The 24,938-nt window shown below is 45.7% G+C and overlaps 1 protein-coding gene across 1 annotated transcript in view; it reads left to right on the top strand.

The window, feature by feature from the left end:
- The first annotated feature begins 3,110 nt into the window (after positions 1 to 3,110).
- The window catches only part of PJA2 (praja ring finger ubiquitin ligase 2), a 206,792-nt gene continuing 184,964 nt past the window's right edge, over positions 3,111 to 24,938 (top strand). The window contains exon 1 of the mRNA XM_078675490.1: positions 3,111 to 3,234. The gene's annotated coding sequence lies outside the window, so the exon portion shown is untranslated. The remainder of the gene's footprint in view (positions 3,235 to 24,938) is intronic.

Genomic DNA, 24,938 nt, shown 5'->3' with positions numbered 1-24,938 from the left:
ACGGAGGGATCCTTGTGCCTTATGTAGGCCGCTGTAGGTAGCAACGACTTAAGTCAGTTTATTGAGGAATGGTTTACCAAAAAGGATGCCTTGGGTCAGGCGGCCGGCCTCAGAAGTGGAAAGTTTGGGGTCTAATTTCAAGAGGATGGATCGCCTGTTTTCACTGGACATAGTGCAGTTAGCCTTCCCCAGTCGGCATACGGTCCATGCACCCAACCGATTAGCTCTTCAGGGTCTATTGACATGGCCGACTCCTCTGCCCTGTAACCTAATTGTAGTATTTTAGTTAAGGGGCCTGTCATGTCAAGGAGTTTCTCCTGGCAGGAGTGCCAGGCCCTATCTATCCCTTTCTTAGGGTCTTTAGAATATTTTTTGAGGTAGGTTACCATTGTGGGGTCCACTTCTGGGGTGTCCGCTACCTTAACCTGGAGGTCAGGTCTGAGGCCTTCCGAGCGTAATCTAGCACATACTTCCTTAACAAAAGCTTGACCCAGGTGAGCCTGCACATATTTGGCTACTTCCAGGGGCTGGGGGGCAACCAGGCTGTGGACTTGGGATGAACTTTCTGAGGCTCAAAAGTGAGTAATTTAGGTTGCGTGGGAAGGTCCACATGGTGCTCTTTTTGTGAGCGTTTGCTAGGTCTGGAGGCATCTTCCTGGTCCGAGCTGTGGTAGAAAGAGGAACCTTTGTCGTCCTCTTGGAATGGGTAGGGGACCCCAGTCGCCGAAGAGGCGCTACAGTCAAGTTTCCTCGTCATGCCACTGGCAAGTTTGACAAAATCCAGTGCTCGGGGTCCCTTGGGGGACTTCCCACTGGGTCTGGCCTGCAATGGAGGTGTAGGTAACCAGATTGTTGTTCTGGATAGCCACATCCGTGGCACTTCTAAGGTTCAATCGCCCAAACCAAGGACTTGTTTACGGAATGCTGCACCCCCACATCCAATGCATTTACTAGGTCTTGCTCCAGGGACTCTGAGGGTTCCTCGTAAAAATATTCTTCTTCATAAAATGTTGCCATCTTTCTGTGAAAAGACCAAGGGCCACCCCTGGATACTTAAGGTGAGTTCACCCTGAATCAGGAGCAACAAAATGGGGAGTAGAACCAACCCCAATCAAGCCAAAATACAGAATCACTGTATAAAAATATATATCTATGGTGGAGGCAGGGTTTGTCTGCTACTCTAGGCAGAGGCTATGCTAAAATATCCAACGCTGCTCAGCCTCTTCTGCAGGGTGTCAATAGAGAGCAGCCACAAGAGTTTTTGATTAAAGGAGCAGTTATACGCAGCTCCCCGCGTTCTATTGAAGCCTTCAGATCACTGAAGGCTGTTAAAATGGCTGCCGCGCATGCACAGTGCCTGCACCTCATGGAATGAAAAGAGGACCGTGCGTCAGTTAGATTTGCGTTCTCGCTCCCGTCTCCCAGTCCACACCAATTAGAACGCGGGCGCCGGGAGGAAGGCGGGAGGGAAGGTGCTCCCTGCACACAGAGAAAGACTTGCCGACCACGCGAAGCAAAGAGCACAAGGGTCCTGACAAAGCAAATATAAATATACATGCACAATATCACAAAATATAATTTGCGAATTGCGCTATTATCCTTAACACAATGTATCACTACAATATCCTCAATAAAGGCATAATTAACAACATCAAAAACAACACGGTGGATGGGGGCCTAAGGGAAATTTTAGAGACCAAGCATAGACACACTCCCTATATACTCAATGACACACACATAAGTACCTACGGGTCTAAAAAGAAGAAGAACTATATGATACAACGAAGACTCCCCAGCACAAAAACAAAACTAAAGACCAAGGAAAGTGAAATTAACTAATCCTGACCTATCCTGATCGAGTAAGGATACCCATCAGTCACCACTCGGTACGGCCCTTCATCATTTGGGACTCCTTAAGGACCTTACACCATACGTGCTATAGGTGATGTATGAGGACAGAAAGGAATATCCTTCATCAACCAAATAGCCCATTGTACTGTCCTTATGTTGTTAATTAGTTATGTTCTATTAGTGGGTGATGGGATTGCAGTGCATGTGAATGTGAAAGAAAGTGTGTTAAAATTGGGTTAAGGGGCAACAAATATTTTATTTTAGTTTCTGCTCAATCCTCCAATGTTAAAAACAGAATAGCAAAAGGCAGTTTTGAGCTAATAACTGCCTAGATGGTTTAGGTCCACATGTTTCGGCAAAGATGGAACAAGTAGTACTTGCCTTCCTCAGGACCTGTATGGTAGTGCTACTGCAAAGTGCTCAAGTGACAAGAATCAATAATGAATGAAAAGATAAAAAAGGAACATGATCACCTGTGATCCTAGGTGTCTGTTTCTTCCCTACACATGGCTCGATTGTACCACTATTGTGCAGGAGAAATGAGCCTCGCCCCACCTGGCAGTGGCTCTGGAGGAAGAAGCACCGCTCTCTCCGTCGGTACTTCACGCCGGCATCTAAGCCGACTGGAGAGTAGATACTTATGTGTGTGTCATAATTAACAACATCTCAAGAGATAACATTAGAAGTGTACTTAAAGGGCTGCGAAGCAGCAAAGAAAGAAGTCACTGAGTTTGGGTCTTCTCTTCGTCTGTCAGATTCTTTTTAACAGTAGTGTGTGTTGGATACCGAGGCAGTTACCTCATTACTCCACATTTTTTTTTTAGTTTAAAGCAATGAAGGGCTTATATAGGGTACTGGCTCTATGGTTGATCACATGATATTAGGGTATCATGGGAAATGTAGTATGTTTAAACTATATTTTAATTGACTGCTGTATAAAGTAGTAAAGAAATGAGAAGTATAATCGAAGCCTCCGGTCCTGACATAGAATTCTAACACCTCACCTTAATATAAATTCACAATTTGCGGGTGCGTCCTACTCGTGGTTATGATGCACCCCTACAAATGAAATGAGATCAGTTGCAAGACTGAAATTAAAATAGTAAATAAGCCTTCAGGGCTGTTATGGGCGAATGGGCTTTCTCCAAATATCTACGCCTTGTGTTTTCACATAGTCTTCTAGGCCTGGAGTTTCAATAGCAGTAAAATTGCCTTCCGAACGTCCACAAACCCAATGCGGCTATCTTTGTTATATGGGTTGAGCTAGTTTCGGGACGTTTTTGCAAGCGATTGTGCTTGTTCTTTAATCCCGCCTGGCAACACTGGTGACGCTCCCGTGACGTCGGGTGTGGTGAGCAGCAGCAGGCCGGAGTGGCGGTAGAGGTAGGTGTTCGAGGGGAAGGAGAGGGCATCTAGATCGGTCGCCGATGAGGGGTGTTGTGTTCACGCGGACCTGGGGGGCCCGGTGATCAGCACCGAGGGCAGTAGAGAAGGAGGGTTTTTACAGGTCGGCTCAAGCTCCGCCCCCTCCGACCACAACACAGGCCTAGGGCCCTGGAGCTCCGTAGAGACTCCCGATATCCAGGAGTGTAACCTTCTCCACCCCTGCCTATACCTGTAGATGCTGGGCCAAGGTCGCACCAGCGGAGTACCTACATAACCCATTATACAGTAACACCTCAGAGCCCTCTCCGCACAATAAAAGGCGACCCCCGCCGCCCAAGTTTCCAATATCAGTCAGTGTGTATGTGTAGTCTGCACAATGACGACTTCCGTATGCATACTCTTGTCACCTACAGACCCGAAGTTCACATGACAACGGACCCGATTTAGGCTGGAGACTCCCGATTTATTAAGACACGGGTGGGTTTATATTAGCCGTGTCTCGCCTGAAATTGCCCCATCTTCAACAGAAATCAATGGGAATAATCAATGTTCGCTTTTCTTTCTCAAATGTTACCACTTTTCTTTTCTAAAGCGTGGGCATGTATGATTAAGAGCTGCTTATCTGGGCTCATCTTCTCCCTTCCCAGACAAAACCCGCCCACCCAAGAAATACAAAACCGCTTCTATAGTTTTCGGTAGAAAAATACATTAGAATCTGTTTCTGCAAACTTATTTGAGGACCGCAACTTTGTTTTGCCAATTCCCAGAGAATCCCTTGTGTGAAAGGACAATGTGCTCATGAAAAAATAATTATATGATCAGAAAGACGCCCCACACCTTTTTATTGATGAAAGAAAGTATGTGTTTAGTCTGCGCTTTAGGTGTCGCTGCCGATGGCTGTTTGAGGACGCATGCGTGAACAGATTTTAAAACATTGAGCTGAGTGGGTAACACACCATATGTTGGGGTGTGTGGTTGACAAGCCATGTGTTTGATTCCGGTTTCATCTTCCTTCTCTCTGAGGGTTGGTAATCTTACTGCTTGTTAATTGCTCTACCAGGATTTTCGTGATGGTAAATATAAACAAAATAGTTACTATTACCTTGTTATGAGCCATTGTTATATGGAGTATGTAATTGAGCTAATTCCATGCAGATATGTTTACGTCTACTAACCAGGATGTTGCAGACCATAGGCATGTACAGGTTTGAAACAATTGAGCTAAGTATGTTAGTACACATGACGGTGTCGTAATTGACTGACAATCCACATGTTTGATTAATGTTTCATCTTTCCTTTCTTTTGAGATTAAGTGTCTCAGTCAGTTCGTAATATTACCACTTGTTAATTACTCTACTACAACTATCCAGTTTGTTAAATAGAAAATGACATGATTGTTGTTAGCACCACCTATTGAGCCTCTCCCTTATGCAGTGTATATTTAAGCTGAATCCATACCAGAAGCCACTAGGCTAAAGAGCTGGCAAAAACGTAGTTGTCTTACAATTACTTTGGAAAGACTGGTGTTCTTATGTGCAAAGGGTACTCTTATTATTCCTTTAGCTCTAGGATACATCCAATGTACAGTGCGTGGGATGTGAGCAAATCGTATAAACAAGTCGCTCAAACCGAAATAGTGCCTTTTAATAACATACCTTCTAACAGCATACCTTTTAATGTTTTAAATTCTCTTCTAAAACCCACTTCACAGCAAGTGTTAAAATAATTAAAAACGACACTGTCTTTAAATCTTGTAGAAGTAGCGTTGGTTATACAATGCTTAATTTTAATTACATTGTCTAAAACTGCTTTGGAGAGAATGGCCATTTTCTCTGTTATGGCTATTCCTAAATATCTATAGTAATTATAGGAAAAAGGAACTTGCGCACTTGTCGATGGAACGTGTTGTGCACAAAGCAGCATATTTTCTTTGCTCAAATATTTTGCACTGGTAACCTATTATTCTTAATTACAATATTAGTAATGCTGTTACTGACCGACTCAAACTTATTTTATCAGCAGATTTAGGCTTTACAATTTTTTTGCTGTCATATTACAGTAGTTTGAAAAGACAGGACACATTGAGGCATTATCTATGCTACACAAAAGTGCTGGTGTTCAGGCGAGCTACCACCTCATAGGCACAATCTTAGTGAAAACACAAGACCCTCCTTCTAGCAAAATCTACATATGTCTTATGCTGCACAAATGATAAAGGTAACTGTGGGAGGCCATTTCACTGTGGGAGGCCATTTAGGCTTGTCTGGCCTCCCCTTGCACTAGTTGATGGAGGAACGCCGGGTATGTAACATATCCCTGAATGTTTCAGGTGACGAGTTCAGTAGATATTGTGACTCCAACAGAAGGATTCAGGCCTCTCCCTTCTCTGCCTCAATGGTTTGTGCACGTTTGTGGCCAGTTTGGTAGCTCATTGTCTGCCCCCATAGGATGGTTTTCATGGCCTCCCTCAAGGTTCCCGAGGAGGAGACCCTGCCCTAGTTGGCTGCAAAATAATCACTTTCCCTATGTGTGTTCTGCCATCATCGTCTTTCAGAGTCCAAGTGCTCAGTCGCCACGTCCGTGTGGGGTGTGGTCTACCCATCCCAATGCACAGGGGAATGGCCAGATAGACTCCGAGCCAGGATCCCTACCCCCAAAAACCCCATGTATCTCTGGCCGAGGCAGTAGGAAATTGTCATGGCATGAAAATGATCTGTGGGCCCTGGAATAAAAGAGGAATCACTGTTCCTGTGGGTGGGGCTGTGTCCATATATTGATGATTCCTAATTCAACAACAAACTGTGCCATCAAGGTAGAGCGTGTCTAAGTCACGCTAGGTCTACCCCTTCTATCTAAAGCTTCGTCCACCATACCCTACCAATCCAATCCTCTCCCAGCACCATGGGCCCCAACCACAAGTCGCCCAAAAGCCATGTTAGCAGTTTCTGAAAGGTTGTCATCAGAGGTGATGGGCTGTAAATATTTATCAGGGTCAGTGAGTGGTCTGCCTCTTAGGAGTACTGAAATACCCAATTATCTCCCCAAGTTGTCTACCCATTCTGGTTGCACCACAAAGGGGACGTGTTGTCTATCAATTGTTATCTTGGTGTCAGTCTCTTGCAAGCCATGTACATTCTGTTTTTGGCCCTCAGAGCGAGATGACTGTTCAGGGCGGTTTGATCGTGATTTAGTCTTGTAGCGTTGACTGGTGCATTGTGGCCACAGTGACTTGTTGATGTCAGTTTTCATAGGGGAGTCTTCTTCCATGGGCGGGGGTGTATGGGTGTAAAGCAGCCTCCTCTCCTCTACCCATTCTCGCACCTGCTCCGGGGTATCGAAGAAAAACATACAGGACTGAAAAAGAACTTTCAACTTAGTCGGATATAATAACATGCATTGGATGTTAAGACTGTGCAGTTTTCGTTTTGCTTCCACAAATGACTTTCTCTGCTTTTGTACTAGCAGTGTATAGTTGGGGAGGGGGGGAAATTATTTTGGATGGTTCGAACAACAGGGAATCTTGAGTGCGGGCATAACGCAGGACTGCATCCCTATCATGATAGTTTAACATCTGAGCTATGATGGGTCAGGCTGGTACACCAGACTGAGCCTGTTCGCTAGCGCTATATGCGTTCGACTATGAAGTATGGGGACATCAATTTCGGAGTAAGGATCTGTTTTAAACAGCGTTCCAGAAACTGTCGCATCCTTCCAGGAAAACCACAAAATGTAGATTGTTTTCTTGCACTTGTCCCTTTGCATCGTCCACCCTCGCCACCAACTCATCGGAGGTGCTTGTCAGGTGGGCAACCAAATGCTGCAAGGTTTCCACTGTATTCTCCAACCCAGATACTCTAATTTCTGCCTCCGTGATCTTGTCGACTACTTTCCTTAAATCCTGCCGTAGTAGCATGACATCAGCCCCCCCCTGCACCCACTGTTGTGTGTATATCTGTCTATAGTACTTCCCTGTGCCATGGGATTTGTCTCTCACAATGATGTATTTCGCTTGGAGGCCTCAATAGGTGCAGAGTCACTCACCCTGCCCCTTCCCTCCCCTCCGGCTGGGTGATGTCTTAACCCTCCAGCCCTCCAAGGCACCATCCCACAGATGCAACATAGTGACCAGGCCTGGGTAGGGCTCAACGTGAACCAAGTGAGAGGGTTCCAAAGCAGCTGTCATTTTCTCCGCCAAGTCTTGTCTCTTTTTGACCTTCAAGCCCTACCTGACACACAGCCAGCAAAAGTGGTACGAGTGGTCACCAGGCTCTGTATGCCAGCAAAAATGCTGGGGGGGGGGGGGGGGGGGGAGAAGGGACTGAGTAGGGCAAGCAAGGGAGAAGTCAACCAAAGCAGTAACTCCACAAAGGGTGCACCAACCAGAGTTCACCGCCGCCTGGAAGTCCAGGTGCCTCACCGCCGGCGCAAGTGTATGGGTCGCTGCCCCTCCTCTCCTGTTGTGCAACTTTCGTAGTGGAGGCCTCACTAGTCTGTGCAGGGGTTCCGTCCATATTGTTCGGTTTCCAACTGCAGGTGCTGTTCCCTTGTTCGGAGAGAGTGGTGCTCTCACCTCTCCCTCACTGCCACTTGATCAGGGCAGGACCAGCAAACCCTCTCCTGGCCCCAGGCTGCACCGTCTGGTCCCGCCACTCTGCAACCCCTCACCTTTTGAGCTCCTGACGGTCACGCCTCCTCCAAGTCTCTCTGCTTCAGCAACTGGGATGAGGTGGATATATGAGGACCCTCTAGGGGCTTATTACAAGCCTCACCACTAGTCGGTGAGTTGCTGGGGAATTGAATAATTTTTTAATATTTTTGGATAAGAGCCACACCCACTTGGGTTTGATATTTGTGCAGAACTTCAATTACCAGCAGGCACTGAGGCACACGCCCATTGAGGCGGAACGTTGGTGATTTTAATGACTGCTCAATGATACTGTGGCTGCCCCATTTGTGATTTGCCTCTGAGGAAGAACGGAAATGTTCTAAACGTGTCAGGCCCCCCCAGAGCGGGTTCATGTTGGGAGCCTGTTTTACCTGCAAGTCATCAATAAAGTGGTTAAACTCGCCGTGTGTGCGCTCTCATGCAGGGCAACTTTTTCTTCTTAAATATATATATATATTCTACACACCTCTGTGTGAAAATGTAGTGTCAGTAGTGGTGGGGTATTGGAACCTTTGAGGTTACTACAGGTAGAAAAATGGACAACATAGGTAGGCTTATTAACCCCAACTGAGCCTTATAAATACTTAGCTGTGTACATGTATGAATATCTTTATAATCTAAAGACTGGGAAATAAAGTCCTGATTCTGTGTAGTGCAGCATTGGGGTGATAATTCTAGCATCTTTATAATTACTACTCCCATGGCCTGTAATCTATTCTGGGTGACTGATTACCTTCTCCTCCGTGGTCCCCACTGCAGAAGGAGTTCTAACGTGTGAAATCAGTGTTTCTACACTGGTTGTCACATGTTTATATTCTCCTGACCAATTTTGCAAAGTCTTTCCTGGTTTATCTGTTATGGGAAAATGATGGTCTGTGGTAAGTGCTTCACAACTCACATACCCGATCCAAGGGACAGAGGCCAAAATGACACCTAGTTCCTCCGTTCTAACGTTGGCAGCTCTAGCGCTGGGCCACATTGCCTCCCTAATATATGGATCAAAGATAACAACTGTGGGTCCCAGTTTAAGCACTTGACTCCACATTGTGTGAATCTGGGCTAATCACTTAATCTCCGTGTGCCTAAATATTGTGACACGTAAGGTTTTATTTGTATAATTCCCTCTTGATGTACTTGTTTTTGTAGACCGTTTCCCAATCCCCCAATTAATGTACACTGTTTTCTAGCTAGGTTTCTGCTTAATAAATAACAATATGTGGATAGGGGTCTGTGAGTGCATTGTGGCCTACGTTTGAAGTGTTTTGGTGCATGTGTGTGACTGAATCTGCTCAAAATGAAGTATGCTAACGCAGCTGTTCATGGATGTAGAAGAAAAGCAGGATAAAGTTGTGCATGCCAATGCCTACAATTTTGGGAGTATTCTTAGACTAAGAGACATGGGAAATGCTCAAAGATGATGGATGGGTGCTACCTTTGGGAGCTACTGACCCAGTTATTCATGCAGTTAAAAGAAACAAAAGTTCACCCACTTGCCCTCAAAACACACTGTGGAAGGAAAGTGTTGCATGCACTTCAGTATAACAGGGCCTACAGCATCCATAATACAGTTTGCTTAAGATAACGATTAACTGGGATGATGGAAGAAGACTGACTTGGCGGGCTAGAGTATAAATTAGAATCCTTGATATACCATTTTTCCACTTCAGTATTTGTTTGAGTAGTCTCTGTAATTAAGAATAGTTTCAAGGTGCTAAGAAAATGAAACACACCTGAAAATGAAAACGATAAGTATTTTTTATTTTCATTCCGTTTTAATTTTTGGGAAGGTGAAAAAACCTTTCTCAAATTGTTCGTTTTTATCAGTGCTTTAGGCCTTGCACAGATTATAAAACGCTCTCTCCGTTACATTCTGAATTCCTCTTGTTTTGTCTCTCTTTTGTGCAATATGAGAGTATGACAAGGCACGTCTGCTGACTATTCTTTCGTGGGCGTTGTGTGATAATTGAATCTTTCATCCCAGATGATCTATCCTCCAACACCTTGCAAATGGGCTACTTAGCCAGAGAACTTAGATTGCAGGAGGCAATAAAAACACAAAGCCTCCTGTAGCTATAAATGGGTTTTGGACGACCCGCGAAAAGCTTGGGGTGAAGCTGAGTTTGAGGCCCCAGCCCAGTCACACATCCGGTAAAAAAGTGCGTGTCCTGGAAACTGGAGCAGCCTGGTCCAGGGCACCTGATTTGTGAGTTCCTTTTATTCCCGTGGCGTGCTCCCCTATAGACTTGAGACACGCATCGTTATTCCCGCGTAACGCTCAAGACTTACAACTATCAAGGGGGATAATAGCCACTTCCGTACTCAAACTTTAGTAGTAAAAAAATTGTTCCAGTACTTTTATTTGTCTTTAATATTTTTAGGCCCTATAAGTTCATAAAAGTTGAAGTTTAATTAAAGGTACGCCTGATATTAATTAACTTGTATTGTCCGTTCCTGTACACCGTGTTAAAGGTGGGTGAACCAACAACATAAGAGGGAGAGCTGAACGAATGGCCGGTCTTGGTTCTAAGAGCCCGTGCATGGGCCGTGCCCTGAAAAGGTTTATATAAATCGTGCAACAAACCTCATCAAAAAATGTGATTGTCTCTAGAAAATGAAAAAAAGCGTGTTTCTTTAACATGCATAAGCGTTTCCTGTTAGCACATCAGATTATATCACTGCACTGAGAGGCATTTATTAAAGTGATCGCTTTTAAACAAGAACTTGTAAACATTCATGCCCCTTCCCTGACAATGCCATTAGTGAACTAAAAGGAAAACCAGTTGTCCAGTGCACCCTGTATGTTGCTTAGATTCTATGTTGTATAACATGGAACAACATTATAGTTTATAGATTCAAAGCCAACAGAGGTTCTTGTAAAGAGTACATACTGAACTCGGATATTTGCAGGTGCCCTTCAATGCGACAATGAAGAACAAGCATTTTCAATGCAATAGGTCTCACGTTTACGAGCGCTGGAGCTACTGGCATTGTAAATGACAATGCCTTTTATTTGTGTTGTTTTTAAAACAGATGAAAGGCATTTCCATTTACAATGCCAATACCTTAAACTCTTGCAAATGCAACACCTATTGCATTGCAAATGCATGTGGCGCCCGTGCTATAAAGATATATTTTTAAAAAGCATTGGAAGAATGTGTGTTCTGCCTGTAACAGGAGTCAGGATACAGCTATTTGAGAAAATAGTGCTCTGAGGCTGTAATTAAAGCCTACAGAGTAACAACACACTTAACGAGGGGTTTCCTCATGGGAGGTTATAAAATAAGACAAGGCAGTACTAAGAAGGGACTTCTAAGCCTATTGTCTAATGAAAAGACACAGTTTACTGTGGACAATGACACATGCCAATGAAAAATATGAGCGGAGCTTCAAGTCCATACCTGAATACAGCATGCTTCTCAGAGCGGCACATGCTCTGCCCAGGCTCGCCATAAAAAGGAGGTGCACTTAAATGCATTATTTGACTGGGATGTCTGTTTGGTGAAGCCGCAATTGATCCGAGGATTTCTGGTTTCACATTCATGAATACAGCCTAGGTATCTCTTGATCTTTCCCGTTTTATTCCAGAGTAATAATTTGGCTTTAATGCTTGGCGCATGACATTACATTGTGGGTGGCAGGCCGTGCCACATGAAAGCCTGGTTCGAGCTTGAGGGTCCATGCAGAGCAGAGCCAGATATCTGGCTCAAGCCTGCACTTCACTCTGTAATGCGTAGGAATATTTATAAAATCCATCTTCTATGCTTGAACTGTACCCCCACTCATTCTTCTGTCACAAAGTACTTACTATCACTTCAATCCTTGAATATTCTTTTTTTGGTTAGTGGGTGTGGGGATCATTATTGCCCACTTCCAAACCCTCTCCATTTGGCAATTACTTTTACTACTCAGTTGCCGGAAATCGCTCAAATCTAATGTTTGTGCAACCCAATCCTAACCCTTCTCAAGTAGGTTTTACATATAAAACTATCAATTTTCCAAAATTTGCAAATCTGAAGTAAAAGAGACCACAAAAACAGTGATTGCTGAAAATGCAACATCCATGTAATCCTGTAGTCAAATATTGAAAGATACAGCTATTTCTTTTAAAGTGCGAAAACATGGTCTATGGGCCTACATTCTGGTGTAGTGGGAGACTGTGTCAAAGGAAGCGAGAGGTCCAGGAGGATGAGGGCTGCCGTTTCGACCTCGTCGAGGAGGGAGAGGATGTCGTTGGTGGTGGCGAGTAGGGCAGTCTCGGTGCTGTGGTGGCTGTGGAATCTCTATTGGGAGATGTCCAGGACGTTGTTGGCTTCAATGAAGTTTGCTAGCTGCGTGTTGAAGGCCTTTTCAATGACCTTTGCTGCAAATGGAAGCATGGAGATGGGCCTGAAGAATTTGAGCTCTGTTGGTTCTGCTGAGGGGTTCTTCAGTAGGGGGTTGACTTTGGCGTGTTTACAGTCGTCTGGGAAGGTGGCGGTTTCTAAGGAGTAGTTGTTCTCCCGACGTAGTTAGGGTGCAATGGCGGTGACGACTGTGGAAGATGTGGTGTGGGCAGGGGTCAGTGGGTGCCCCGGAGTGGATGTTTTTAATGGTACTCGGGGTGTCTTCTGTCGTGAATGGGGTCTATATGAGCAGCGTCTGTTGGACGGCGTCGCATGGAGGGGGAGCTGGAGCGGTGAGGAGGTCTTGGTTGTCGTAAAACATCTTAATCTTCAGGTGGAAGAAGGTGCTGAGACTGTTGCATAGGTCTTGAGAGGGTAGAATATCTGTTGTTTCACTGCTGGGTTTGGCAAATTCCTTGATGATGGAGAAGAGTTCTTTGGTATTGAGCGTTGCTAAGAGGACGGTTGTAGGTATGTGGTCTGTTGGCAGCTCATGCAATCGCCGACTAGCGTGAGTCAAAGTGTGACCGGTAAGAGGCAACCGAAGGAGGAAATGCGTTTTTGACTAATGCTCAAGGCAACGGTCGGGTTCTGAACAAAGCGCATGTAGGGAGTTTAAGGGAAAGGAGGCTGCTCGCGAGAGAACACACAAAGTAAAGCAATCAAAACAGGTCAGCACAATAAACATACAGTAATATATAAATTGAAAATAGCATACCATAGTATTTATCTTGACTGCGAGCAGCAAGAAAAGAGGATTTTTGCATCCAGTGAAGATACTTAATGTGGTATTCGATGTCCTATTGGCTATACTATGAAGCCAAGTTGGTAGTTCTATTCCCAGGGTATCTGGGTAACCTAGTTTTTTCCTACTCTTGACTGCAGTTTAATGAAATGCAAGAAAAGAAAGCATGTGAGCCTGGTGATTTGCTTAGAAAGCTCTTTTGCTGCTAAACACTTGACTCGAAGTTGTAGTGTGAGTATTTCTACAACTGCTATATTGTTGCCTAGGCAATCACGTTTCTCAACACCAGGATAAATTGAGAGACTCTGCATGTCCACAGAGCGGTGCTGCAAAGGTGAGTCAATTAGTGGCTAGCTGGGACCAGAGGCCAGCCGTTAATTTGTGTGTCTCTCAAGTTCACCTGTAGAAATCGTAGCGCTCAGATTCTCGCTAATAATGCTTCCCAGAAATGTAAAAACTTGCGATACATTTCGAAATAGTGCTTCAGAGAACAGCGCCTCTAGACATGTTGTTATGTCAGTTGCTAGACTCTGCACGTGTGATCTTAAATGTGCCTATGTGAATGCAAGATTGCTCCCTAAACATGAACTTTAAGTTGAAGATCTAATTATGGATAATGATTCAGATGTGCTGTTTTATTTGAAACTTGGGTTTCAGGCGCATTTGGCCCTGATAACTTAACTGCTTTGTCAAAATGATACAAAATTGTTTTTAAGAATCTAAATACAAATAAAGCTGGAGGAAGGATTCCTATGATTTTTAACATTTCCGTTACCAGCGAGCTGGAAATCGATTTAGGTGATTTAGCTTTTACTTCTATTGTCAGAATAGTAGCTACTCCTACATTCTGATTTATCTTTCAAACCTTCTTTGTATTACACATTTATTGATAATGCTCCTAAAATAAGCTTTTAGGTTTTTGGAGCTTTCCATTCTGTATTGGTAGTGGTTATTCCTACATTAAGCGATATGAAGTCCTGAATTAGACGCGTTGTATTCCTTTGGTAGGCAGCATAGGCAAGCAATGCTCAATCAAAAGTCCTCCTCTCTAATCCTAGTATTTCCCATCCAGTCTCCACGCTCCGTAACGGGGCATTAAGACTGGATGTTGTCTTCAGACAAACTTCCACATGAGGTAAGCAAATATGAGGAGCGAAGCCATGTTAATGTAGAAGTGATGTTTATGAACATGAGAAAAATATGCATATCCTGAATCATGCAACTTTAATATGCTTATTTGTATGTGCATACATTCCTGAGCCAAAATGCCTGTTCCCTCATTTGATCAGTAAACAGTGTGATCTTCTCTAGCAAAGTTTGGTGCCCTCTGTCTGCTGCAAGGCCAGGTGTTTGAGGGTCTAGTGCCTGGTAATTCTGGGGGGTTTCCCTGCCGCCTCTGAGGATAGAAAGAGATTCCCAGCCAAGGTGCCACTTTTGTAATGATCTCTGACATCCTGAAATAGTTGAGCTGGTCCGAAGACTGTGAGAGGACATCATAAGGGCACCAGTTGATGTTTGTGCAAGTCCGCTCTCTTCTAGAACAATGTCCTTTGGAGACAGTGGCCCTGATTTAGATCTTGGCAGATGGGATACTCTCACAAACTTGACGGATATTCCATCCGCCATATTAAGAGTATTCCATCCACCAAGATCTAAATCTGGCTCGGTGTCTTTAATGATGGCTAGATAAAATGTTAATCCTTTTGTAGCTGAGGGGCAAATTATTTGGTAGCTATGAAGAGGAGTAGGTTTAGTTTTTTAGGTCTCGCCTGAGCCAGCGCATGTGCTGTTCTGCGAGACATTTAGGAGTGGAGTTTTAAAAGCCGACCACAGCTTTGTGTGGCATACAGTGTGCGGTTACGCGCACAGGCATGAGCAGAGGTGGCATATGGCTTTCCTCTCGCTCGGCCAAGCGTGCATGCCTCACTTCAATGCCCCTCCCCACCACAGAGCTCGTCTCGCAGCCTGGTTTTTTTTTTTACTTTGAGCGCGAGGCGCGGCCAATACTTGTTTCTGTAGATTTCTGTAACGAGGTCAGAGTACAAGGAAGTGAGCAATATCATCTTTCACATGTGACAGTTACAAAGGTCATTATATTCTTTTAATAATGTTTTTGTTAGTCAATTTAATGGAAAATGATTCAGTCGCGCTTCGTTCCCTCGTGTTACGCCAAACCGTTTCAGGATTCGGTCTGACCCTTTGTGGTCCTATATCTTGCCGTACTCACGGCACAGCTCTAGCCCTCAGGCATGCTCTTGTTTCTGTGTACTCCTGCCTCTCGGCAGTGGCGTAAAGAAATGTGACCCTTTGCCCTCCCACCTCTCTTCCCCCCACTCCAGCCACAACATACATACGGGCCCCCATACGCTCTTGATCCAGGTCGGAGCTCTCCGGCCAGGGGCCTGCCAATGCCAGAGGTGCCTCCTCGAAGCCCTTTTGTTAAGCCACTGCCTCTGGAACACCTTTTTGCTACCAGATCCTATGTTTAAAAAGCAGAATTGTTCCGACCCTATTTTGTTAGAGAATGCCAGGGTTGCCAATGCCGTTCTCATTCCATTGGCGCTGTGCGTTCCTGTGCATTTATTCATGTATGTGTGTTTCATTGCTACCAAAAGTCACAATGCACCTTTACTTCCTCAAGCTGCTTGTGTTCTAGTCCTCCCACAATTTCTCTTAATCCCGGACTCTCTACATGCTCTTGTTTGCTTCTATTCTCCTGAATGCTGTTGCTAAAATGATTACTCTCCCCTACACACAGGAATACAAAGAAGCATTGGCATAACCAATAGGACTCTCCTTTGGGACCTTATAAGTGTTTAGCCATGTAACAGTTGATGTTGTTGCCCCAAGGATATTGTGCTGGATAACTAAACACTTATAAGGTCCCAAAGGCGAGACCTATTGGTTATGCCAATGCTTGTTATTGTTGAGCCTAAAATACTAGAAGTAAAGGCATTGGCTTGCTGCTGCATGCCTCTTCCAGCGTGTCGGCTAACCTGAATTTGCAGATGCGCTCGACTCGAAAAAATTCACTCCACATATACTGTGTCCGTTCTCTGATAACTTTCCTTAGATATTTAAACGTCTAACGGTGGCTGACTTGTCTCCAGCTCAATTTAATTTAATTGTGGGTTTATATAGCGCTAGAATCAACTCCCGGAGGAGTATCTCCGCGCTTCGACCGCTGGGGAACCCGTCCTGGCTCACCCTGAGAGATGGTCCCTAATGGGTATCTCTAAGGTGCGACCAAGCATCCCCGGCGGTCTGGGGGGCCGTTGTGAAGATGAGGCAAGCTAATGCCCAGAGTTGCCGAGTGTGGTCCCTGACTGGAGTAGGCACCGAGGCGAGAATTATCGAGCCCGCTGACCCTGGTCCACGACCCTGCCGCGTCGGGAATCGAACCCTGGTCCCGGGCCGTCCTCTGCTTACGGGTCTGCCGCCTCTAACCAGTGAGCCACACCACTCAATACTGTACTCTTTTGGTGATGCATCCACTTGTAGACTAATAATCTGATGACACAGAATGAGCGAAACTCCGTTTTGGTGAATTACCAACTGATGAAAAGCGTTTTTGAGAAAATTCAGCTACTTTAATTAAATAAAAATGTCTTAGACCCAGTGTTGAATCCTGTAGAGCAAAGGCGAGTGAATTAAAAAGTTGATTGTGATAGACCCTTTCTTTATATTTGGTACAACCAGTACAGAAAGAGGTGGAAGTGGCGAAGGACTAGGAAGATTATGAGAGACGTTGTTTAGTGGTGGTGGAGGGATTATAAAGTGCTGACTGGGGTGTTCATAGGAAGGATAGCTGTGGGGTTGCAGTCGGGAGGAAAGGATAGAAAGTTGGTAGGGGAGGGGAGGAAATTGAGAGATCGAGGGTCCTTTCCAATAACAAAACAAGAGATAGTTAAGAAGGGGTGGAAATAAAAGCAGTAATTGGTATACTACACGCACAGCTCTGTAAACGGCAAAGAGCTTGTTTGTGATCTGACCAGAAAGTGACTGCGTGCACATTTTGAGTTTAATGATATTTATATATTTTATTCAGTGTCATTCGTTTTAAAAATGTTAAGGAAACTCGTTTGTGAAAGCAACGTTTTACTGGAAAAGTTTCCCACCCAATTTTTTTCCGTCTAGGTCACATGCATCTCACAAGATACGTGGTCTGTCTTGAAGGCCCTGAACTGTGCATGCTTTTATTAAACCGTTTTGAAAACGAATATTTTTGACTACATTTTTAACATTTGTTATTCTTTAGTAAAGGGATTTGTATCCAAATCGCCTTTTTGTGCTATTGACTGTACCTAGTTTTCTGTAAATGTTCAATTCATCCCGTAAGCTCATGCTTTTTTCTGCAGGCTTTTTTTTGTTAAAACATGTTTTTTTGTATATGTAGGTTTGTGTGTATATTTCAGTACTTCGTCTCTAAATGTGTTCTGTTGAGCCTCTGGTGCGTTACTATGCCCTAATCTCGGGCTCGTTCATGCGTTTTACAGAATCTTTTGGCTGCTATGGTTTGAGTAGTTGGATCCAAAGCAACATATGTTCATTTGCCAAGAATAATTACATTGACGTTTTTGTGATAGCACACACTTGTTACATTATTATCGTTTCATTACTCCGATATTTTGTTTCATACCAATGACATGGTGAATTTTATTGTGGCTGTGATGCTCTTAAGATGTATCTTTCGGTAATTGGTTCATAATGATTTATTTGGAAATTATGGGTCAAGTCCTAACTCCCCCTATGAGCAACCAGACTGACAAAAAACCTGAGGCACTTAGAGTAGCAAATTACTTAAAAAAAAAATATCTTTATTCAATTTTATGCAAAGTACATACATAAGTACACTCATACGTGGGTATACCAAATATTTGGAGGACTTCCATTAGCAGGCGTGGTTTCCCAGTGATGCAGAAGTGGTGCATTTATAGATTGCAAGTGCCTCACTTTTATTCTTGTTCGTTTTGTAACCTGAGATTACTGAAAATGAAGCGATCATGGTCATGAGAGCTGGTATGGACGTTCTGGGTAAGGCTAAGGCCAAGGGTATAATAACTGCGCACAACTTCATGTTGTTTTGGCTTGCGAAGGATTTGATGTCTCAATCTCCGGTTTTGTTGTTATTGCAATAGCAAGGGGTTACAGTGTGATTAGAAATAGTACTCGGGAGAGAGGGCAACCGTGACGAGTACCCCTGCAAATGTTTGAGTCTGATAGTAACCCATTGCATGAATTCCGTGCCTTGGGGCCCGTTGGACTTGGGCTCTTTTGGCAGGTTCACCCCTAAACTTTTTGCCTTTAGCCTCTGGCATGGTGGTAGTGACTTTAGGCCTCTGCGCACTTTAGCACTGTGGCCCAGTGTAAAGTGCGTGCGCACTCTGAGTGCGTGTGGTGAGATGGCCTGCCCTCCCATGGGAATGCATGGGGGATATGTGTGTCCATGGTAGTTCCTGATATGTGGGGAGTGCAGGGCCGAGTTTGGTATGTGCAGACTCATGGTAATAAATGCTGCGCAATGGTGTGCGCAGAATTACTGTGTCTAGTATAGAAGTGCCACTTTTAGAAGTTGGCGTTTCTGTGTGCTGTGAGATGTGAATTGCCTATCTGGCTTGTGAGTGACAGGGGCTGGCTGGTGTGCTTGGCTCAAGGAGCCAGGGTGAGTCTGCCCGGTGGTGAATAGGGAGATCTGCATGTAGATGGGAGGGAGGAGTTGCACCTGGGACCTGAATAGGGCTGTGCCTTCCCTCCACAATGCTGGCTCCACCCCCTGTGGTGCGTCTGATGTCCCTGGCCTGCCTTATGAATAGGGAGAGGGGCTGAGCAAAACAAAGTGCTCCAGAACCAGTTGCATCTGGTTCTCCCCTTGCCTGCACCTTTGAGACAAAGGATTTCTGTGTATAAAAGAAGGGGCTTTGACCCCATGAAAATGTTCTTGTCTTGGACTGGAAACTACCAGGGGCGTGCTGCTGCTGGAGCTCAGGGGAAGGCTTGCCTCCCTGGGCTCTGCCCTGCCCCTGGATGCCTGGAGGACTTCTTGGGACCCTTCTGCTTCTTCCTTGGGACCCTTCTTCCTGGCCCAGCTGCGCCCTAGGACCCTTTGCGCTATTTTGCCCTTTAGGGGCTGGGTATCTCTTCCTTTAGCGCCTGGGGCGCTTCATCTGCATTATGGCCGCCTGCCCCTTTTATTTAACAGAGCAGGCGCCCATCCTGCATTGTGTCCGCTTGATTTGGTCTTTAATTTAAGCAGGTGCCCACCCCGCTTCTAACTTAATTTTGATTCTCGAGGGAGCCTACCTCTCTTGCCGCCAAGAAAATCACCGCCGCGGCCCACTGGAAGTCAGACATCTTTGTACGGGACGTGGGCAGGGCCTGTGCCCAGGAAGTCCCGCCCGCCGAGAGAAGCTGTGCCACGCCGGGTGGAAAGGCCGTGCTGCGCCTTGCTCACTTTGCCACTGGATTCAAGCAAGCAGGGCTGAAGACGGCTGTAATGCCAGAGGCCGGTCCTCGGAAGCTTGTTTCCGGTCCAGGGAAGGCATTGCTTGTCGGGTCGGGCTGGACTGTTCCCTTGAGGCACAGGGTCAGACTGATTTGCATATGGCCATGTCTGTACTAGGGTGGCAGAGTGGGCTAAAGAACGGTGATGGATCAAGCCCAGATCTTTTGACTGGGTGTGAGTGTTTGATTGGTTCAGATGCTCCGTCCCATCACCACCCCCTTTTGTACCGCTTTGGCTGCCATAAGTGTGGCAGGGTATGCTCAGACGTGAGTCCCTTGCTCACTTTGCCACTGGATTCAAGCAAGCCGGGCTGAAGATGGCTGTAATGCCAGAGGCCGGTCCTCGGTAGCATGTTTCCGGTCCAGGGAAGGCATGGCTTGTCGGTTCGGGCTGGACTGTTCCCACGAGGCACAGGGTCAGACTGATTTGCATATGACCATGTCTGAACTGGGGTGGCAGAGTGGGCTAAAGAACGGTGATGGATCAAACCCAGATCTTTTGACTGGGTGTGAGTGTTTGATTGGTTCAGATGCTCCGTCCATCACCACCCCCTTTTGTAGCGCCATGAGGAGAAGCCGCCCGGAGGAACAGGGGATGCGCCGGTCTGCGCGTGGCTCCCATGATTGAGGGAGAGCCCTGCAGGCGCCACAGAGTACAGCTTGGATGCGGAGGGGGCTCGAGGCACATTGCCGGTGCCTGCTCCCACCGCATGTACTGAGGAGCCCGATCACCGACGGAGAGAGACATGACCGGTGAATGGGGGGCTCCCTGTTTCTTAAAACCCAGTACCTTGGCCAGTCTTGAGCGGCCCCCGCCTAATAGGGGGTCGCTCCACCAAGGGGAAACATTTACTTCAAGGGGTCCGTGACCCCCCTTACTGTCCGGGCATAATAGACAGTGCCCTTGCCTAGTCTTGAGCGGCCCCGTCTTGCAGCGGGCCGCTCCACCGATTTTGGAGTCATATTTCATTTTAAAGCACTGATGCGCTCCACCTGGGCATTATTTCCTTTTCAGAGCCTATTTGGCTCCAACGTTGCTGATGCAGAGTACCACTTCATGTTTGGCCTCATTATTTCCAGGGCCCTCGTGTGGCTCCACCATGGGCACATTTGTTTAAAGCGCCAACGCGCTCCACATGTGAAGGGGCAAGTTTTCTTCTAGCTTGGGGGCATAATCCCTTTAGGAGCCAGTGTGCTCCCTGACACATGTTTATTTTTAGTGCTAGGTGGCTCCACAGTTTAACCCCACCATTCCTAGAGCCTAGATGGCTCCCATGTGTGGCACATTTTATTTTAAGGGCTACTGAGAGCCCCTGTCGCATTTGCTGACTTTCCCAGCTGCCCAGCAAGTAGTGGGCAGCTGCACCGTTTAGGTTCTTCTTTTATTTTAGGGGGACATGTCTTTTTAACCCAGGAGGGAGACGCACTCCTTCGCCCCTACCTTGGCCTGCCCAGCTGCGCAGCACTTAGTGCCAGCTGCAACGTTTAGGCCGTCATTGAGACTCCCAGCTGGCCAGCAAGTAGTGGGCAGCTGCCACGTTTAGGTTTGCGCCAAGTTCGCCCCGTGACTGTCGCTGCTTAGGCAGCAGCCCTGACTTTGTTGACAGAGGGCATTTGAGCCCCTTACAGATGCCCAGTTGGCCCAAGGGACTCTTAGGTTTATAGGGCGAAACGCCCTAATGTCAATTTTATATAGGTGCCAGGAAATGTAATGTTTGTAGTATGATTTATGCACCTTGATTACTGGCTGTGTTCTGAGTTCATATATATTCTTACTTTTACTATTTCTTTACCAAGTGCTAATTCTGACAGTGGCCCACGTGGCCCTGTCATGTGTAAATAACCCCTTGTAAATATTGCCCGTGCCAGTTGGCACAGTGTACATTGTGTGATTACTATCTGATATTTTTTTATTATAATACAAAGGCTATTTTTATATAACCTTGTGTGGAGTTCCTTTTGTGGTGTGCCTAGTGTGTTGTTACTGTGTGTGTTGTGCAAATGCTTTACACATCGCCACTGAGATAAGCCTAACTGCTCGTGCCAAGCTACCAAGGGGGTGAGCAGGGGTTATCTTTGGCGTGTAACTCCCTTTCCCTGACTAGAGTGGTGGTCTCTGCCTGGCTTTGACGCAAGCCTTAGTCAACCAGAGATCCATATTTCTAACAGGGCCCTTGCATAGTAACTGCATCATCTTTATGAAATTGGGTCCGATCTCGATTCTGGCCATGGTCCAAAATAGGTACCCCCCACCCAACCTTAGAATAGACCTTTTCGACGTTGAGGAAGAGGACCACTTCTTGGTCCAGGTTGTTCCAGCTTTGCCACATTGCAGTAGGGTTCGCAGACGGATCTTGGGGCAGCAGCTGTGAACAAAGCCTACCTCATTTCTGTGGATAAGGGCAGGAATTAATTCATTTAGGCAGGAGGCAAGAACCGTAGCTAGGATTTTCACGTCTCTTTTGATCAATGATGTAGGACTGTTATGCTCACATTCCATGGAGCCTTTCCCTCGTTAAGGTATCCAAGTGATTAGTGCTTTGTTGGATTCTGTTGGTAAACTTCCTGATTCTTTCGCGTCTCTGAAGACTCGTTTGAGAGGTTAAATAGACAGGAGCCATTATCTTATAATACTTGAAAGTAAAATGCATATGCTCCGGGTGCCTTGCCAGTGGGGATGAACCTGATAGCTTCTAGAAACTTGCTGTCTGAAATAGGTCTGTCAATTAATATGCAACGTCAAAGTGAAGGGTAAGCGGATCTTTCTGCCGGTTCTGCCGGTTATTAAACGCAACAGTAGTTGAACTAATTTTGCCCTGTTTACGTTGCCAAAAGCCTGCCCGCTTTCTCTCCATGTTCGTAGTGTCTGCCTTGTGGAAGGTGCAAAACCTTTTCTGCTTGTGTAAAGAGTTTATTGAGCACAAATTTTTTGGAGAGTAGTTGTCGGGGGGTGAAGGTATTCGTGAAAGCGCGGTATTAACATTGTTGTTCTGTTTGCTCTAGAGGTGCTTGTCTTTCTCTCATGTCTTTTTGGACACTGTAGAATTGTCCTTTAACATGATGCCTGAAAGATGTGCCTTACACACTGCCCATAATGAGTGATAAGATTAGACATTGTGTTTTAATTTAAGTGTTTAAAGTGGGACAGTAATTGGTTTTTGCCTAAGGCAGCTTACAGTGTAGCTTATTCATCCTCCAATCTTTGTTTTCGAAGTTTGCAAGTGGAGTTCCAATTATAGGAGAATCGATGCTTGATCACAGTTTCCACCAGATTCAATAGTGCACTGAAGAATGTCACGGAGCAGGGTGGAGTGTGTTAGAAAGTAGTCCATCTTGGTTTCAGTGTCATGAGGCCATGGCGAGAACGTGCACTCATGATCTTTGGGGTGGAAAATCCGCCATGTTTCGGCCAATGAGAATGGTCTTGCAGCAGATTTATTTAGGAGGGATCTGTAAAGTTTAGGTTGGCCAGATCTGTCCAGTAGCTGGTCAGGTGCCAGATTTAATTTCCTTTTATTACCACCTGATGTAGGTAGACTCCACCAACAATGTGAGTTTTGAAAAGGAACAGGATTTGGTCTGCCTTGTAACGGTATCGTAATGAATGCTTATCTACCAAGGGGCTCTGGCCACGTAGTTTGTGTGTTCACTGGTAGTTTGTGAAAATGAATTGCAGCACCACTTTTTTGTATGGTGTAGAGTTCCATGAAATTGTACACATGATTTGATCAAAGTGGTTGGCAAATATGATGTCTGACCAAATCCCGTTTAGGATTCCTTGGGATATAGAAGGGTCTCTTGAATAAGGATATGTCTGTTTTGTTTTGGCGATGACGTAGGTTGGTACTTTTTCCTGCAAGTGTAGTTTGTCATGCCTTTAACATTCAGTGACTGTATGGATAACACCATGAAAGAGGACATAAGGGAGACGTATGTTAGGGTGGCTGTGGTCGAAGATTGGGATTATTGGTGGGTATGGTGCCAGGGGTGGTAGCAGGAGTGGCTAAAACTAATGAGAATAAATGCAGATAAGCCAGTACTCCGTAATTGAAAGTACATTTTGTGCGAGTGTGTTGACTCTATCAGATGTCTGGGAGACTGTTATGGGAACTATGTGGAGTATAGCGTCCTAGGGTCAGACAAATGAGAACTGTAGGGTGTGTATGTAAGCGAGATTGAATATGATCATGGTTTGAGGGGGGACCTGGATTTCTCTCTGTCCCGGGACGAGGCATCAGCCTTGTCACAATCTCAGCCGTGGGATCACTATTTCTAACTTTGAATAGGCTGAGATACCTAGGTAGGCGCAGGTGTATTATTATTATTATTATTATTTATTTTATAGAGCGCATAGTCACCCAGAGGTATCCCAGCGCTAGGAACCCTAACTCTACATTTCAGCGGGCCACGAAGGAGACAGAAAGTGAAAGGGGGGGAAGGGGTGGGGGGTGGGGAAGGAGACTCGGAGAAGTGGGAGGGCAAGAACATTAGGGAAAGAGATGCGTCTTTAGCAGCTTCCTGAAGCGCAGATATTGTGATTCACGTCGTAGGTCGCGGGGGAGCGAGTTCCACAGGCGTGCAACTTGGACCGAGAAACGTCTTCCTCCTGATCGAGCTTTCTTGAATCTAGGGGTGTTAATAAAGTTTTCTGTGTCTGAACGGAGGGATCTCATCGCTTTATAGGGGGTGATGAATTTGCTAAGGACTGGGGGGCCTTGATTTTGCAGTGATTTATGGACTAGGCATAAGGCCTTGAATTTGACTCTCTCCCTTATGGGGAGCCAATGGAGGAGTTTGAGAGCAGGTTTAGCAGAGGTTCTGGCAGGGGTATTTGTGATAATCCGGGCCGCGGTGTTCTGAATTCTCTGAAGCTTGTTAAGAGTCGCTTCAGGAGCGCCTAGATAAATCACATTACTGTAATCAAGCCTCGATATTATTAGGCCTTGGATTAACAGTTTTTGTGAGTTGAATGGTAGGAGGGGGAGGATTTTCCTAAGGGATTTCAGGAGTCCAAAGCAAGTCCCGGCTACCTTCTTTGCCTGTATAATGAATGAGAGGTCAGTGTCGATCCACACCCCCAGACTTTTTACCTCTGCTTTTGGGTCAGGGGGAGGACCTAAACAGGCTGGCCAGATGTTCGGGGAGAGTGAAATTCCTTTCGGGCCAAGAAGAAGGACCTCAGTTTTCATCCCATTTAGCTTTAGGGCTGACCTATTCATCCAGCCGTGAACCTGCGTAAGGCAGTTATATAAGTCAGCTGTATGTTGTTTGGGGTGGGACAAGGACACCACTAGTTGTGTGTCGTCGGCATAGCTGACGACGCTCACGCCGAATGGGGTGATGACCTCCTCCAATGTGGACATATAGATATTAAATAATGTGGGGCTCAGGGAGGAGCCCTGAGGCA

This window comes from Lissotriton helveticus, chromosome 2_1, assembly GCF_964261635.1.
Source record: "Lissotriton helveticus chromosome 2_1, aLisHel1.1, whole genome shotgun sequence".
NCBI classification, from domain to species: Eukaryota; Metazoa; Chordata; class Amphibia; order Caudata; family Salamandridae; genus Lissotriton; species Lissotriton helveticus.
This window is presented reverse-complemented; position numbering and strand designations above follow the sequence as displayed.